The sequence below is a fragment of the Ascidiella aspersa genome, chromosome 5 (assembly GCF_963924565.1).
Source record: "Ascidiella aspersa chromosome 5, kaAscAspe10.2, whole genome shotgun sequence".
NCBI classification, from domain to species: Eukaryota; Metazoa; Chordata; class Ascidiacea; order Phlebobranchia; family Ascidiidae; genus Ascidiella; species Ascidiella aspersa.
The window spans coordinates 11,231,650-11,234,149 of record NC_139451.1 but is presented as its reverse complement, the minus strand read 5'-3'; the positions used below and the strand labels follow the sequence as shown (position 1 = coordinate 11,234,149).

The following is a 2,500-nucleotide window of genomic DNA, read 5'->3' as shown; positions in this document are numbered from 1 at the left end:
AAGACGGGTCGGGAAGGTGGCTGACTTCAGCCGCGGACCCCGTGCGCCTCGCGAAACGACACCGGAAGCGCGACCGAGACGAAGAGGCTGGGCACTGAGAACAGTCCCCGACCCACGACGCCCCAGCCGGCACCGGGCGCTCGGCCCCGAAGGGCAGACGCGGCGATCTCTCCTCGCCCGAACGGCGGGCCGACGGACACGCGCGCCTATAGTACCCGACCGAGGCCGGGTTACCTTGCGCGCGGCCTTCTCGCCGCCGTCCAGACGGTCGCGGCCTTCGCCCGGCGCTAGTGCGCTGGTCCCCGATCGGGCGGCGCCGCCGGCGGCCCGTGAGGGTCCGCACGACAACGTCGCCGACAGGGGGCCGGCTGAAAGCGACCGGGCGACCCGACAGGCCCTCCCGTTTGCCTCTCGACGGTTTCACGTACTCTTTAACTCTCTCTTCAAAGTGCTTTTCAACTTTCCCTCACGGTACTTGTTCGCTATCGGTCTCGTGACCGTATTTAGCCTTAGATGGAGTTTACCACCCGCTTTGGGCTGCATTCCCAAACAACCCGACTCTGGGAAGACGCCGTAGCGCGCCCGCCTGTCGCCGCCATGGGCCTGACACCCGCTCTGGGAAAAGGCCTCGATCAGAAGGACGCGGGCGACCGGCGAAGCGCGCCGTGACGAATTCCGTACGCCACAATTCCGCGCACTCCAAAAGCGCGCGGATTCGGCGATGGGCACATCCCGCTTCACTCGCCGTTACTGAGGGAATCCTCGTTAGTTTCTTTTCCTCCGCTTAGTAATATGCTTAAATTCAGCGGGTAGCCTCGTCCGACCTCAGGCCGAAAGTAAGGACCGGGACTATTCTTCCCGTTCCGCGCTCGCCGTCGGCGCCGCGCGCCGCCGCGCACCTCGATTCCCGCCCTTGAGCCGCCAGCCGTTGGCCTCTTCGAGGTCGACTCGCCGCCGCCGCGCGGGATTCTGGTCGCGATCGTCGCGCATCGTGCCGTGCTGTCTTGAGCGGGACGGGCGCTCGCGCGTCCGACGCCGCAGCAGCCGCGCGGAGAAATCCCCGCGCGGAACGTTTGCAACGCGACCCTGAGGCGGGCGCGGCCCCGGGATTGACCCGAGGCCGCAATTTGCGTTCAGAACGTCGATGCTCAATGTGTCCTGCAATTCACACTAATTCACGCAGCTAGCTGCGTCCTTCATCGACTCACGAGCCGAGTGATCCACCGCCAAGAGCCATCCACGATTGTTTCGCTCGCACAGTGCCTCGCACTATAGGGTGACAAAATAGACCGCGCCGAGCGGTCGGCCAGGCCGACGCTTGAAGCCGGAGCGCGCGGCACCGCGGCACTCGACGCGCAAACATTACCGGGTGACCGAATCGCCGGCCGGCGCGCCGCTCCTCGCGGGTCGGGCGCCGGGTAGCAAAGACTTTTTCTCTCGCTTGTCCGAGTTTCGCGTTCGCCGAAGCGTTTGCGAGACCGTTAATGATCCTTCCGCAGGTTCACCTACGGAAACCTTGTTACGACTTTTACTTCCTCTAAATGATCAAGTTAGATCGTCTTCTCGGACGCCGGCTCGACCGTTGCCGGCCGCGCCAGGTCCAATCGGAGGACCTCACTAAACCATTCAATCGGTAGTAGCGACGGGCGGTGTGTACAAAGGGCAGGGACGTAATCAACGCGAGCTAATGACTCGCGCTTACTGGGAATTCCTCGTTCAAGGGAAATAATTGCAATTCCCTATCCCTAGCACGACCGGGGTTCAGCGGGTTACCCAGACCTGTCGGCCAAGGCGAGCACATGCTGATCCGGTCAGTGTAGCGCGCGTGCGGCCCCGAACATCTAAGGGCATCACAGACCTGTTATTGCTCAATCTCGTGTGGCTAAACGCCACTAGTCCCTCTAAGAAGTTAGACGCCGACCGATTGGGTCGCGTAACTAGTTAGCAAGCCAGAGTCTCGTTCGTTATCGGAATTAACCAGACAAATCGCTCCACCAACTAAGAACGGCCATGCACCACCACCCACAGAATCAAGAAAGAGCTCTCAATCTGTCAATCCTCACTGTGTCCGGGCCGGGTGAGATTTCCCGTGTTGAGTCAAATTAAGCCGCAGGCTCCACTCCTGGTGGTGCCCTTCCGTCAATTCCTTTAAGTTTCAGCTTTGCAACCATACTTCCCCCGGAACCCAAAGACTTTGGTTTCCCGCAAGCTGCCGGAGAGGTCGTAAAACTAACGCCCCCCGATCGCTAGTTGGCATCGTTTATAGTCAGAACTAGGACGGTATCTGATCGTCTTCGAACCTCTGACTTTCGCTCTTGATTAAAGAAAACATTCTTGGCAAATGCTTTCGCAGTCGTTCGTCTTGCGCCGATCCAAGAATTTCACCTCTAACGGCACAGTACGAATGCCCCCGTCTGTCCCTCTTAATCATTACCTCGCGCTCCGAAAACCAACAAAATAGAACCGAGGTCCTATTCCATTATTCCATGCACCATTATTC

At 59.9% G+C, this 2,500-nt stretch overlaps 1 non-coding gene and 2 pseudogenes across 1 annotated transcript; all 3 read right to left on the bottom strand.

Moving 5' to 3' along the window:
* LOC146143529 (large subunit ribosomal RNA) overlaps positions 1-833 on the bottom strand; it is a 3,679-nt pseudogene extending 2,846 nt beyond the window's left edge.
* Positions 834-1,081: 248 nt separating this feature from the next.
* Positions 1,082-1,235, bottom strand: LOC146143528 (5.8S ribosomal RNA). Its single transcript, XR_014501163.1, has one exon. It is a non-coding gene; the product is annotated as a 5.8S ribosomal RNA (ribosomal RNA).
* A 255-nt stretch (positions 1,236-1,490) lies between these two features.
* LOC146143527 (small subunit ribosomal RNA) lies at positions 1,491-2,179 on the bottom strand (annotated as a pseudogene; the record flags this gene model as incomplete).
* Between the last annotated feature and the right edge of the window lie 321 nt (positions 2,180-2,500).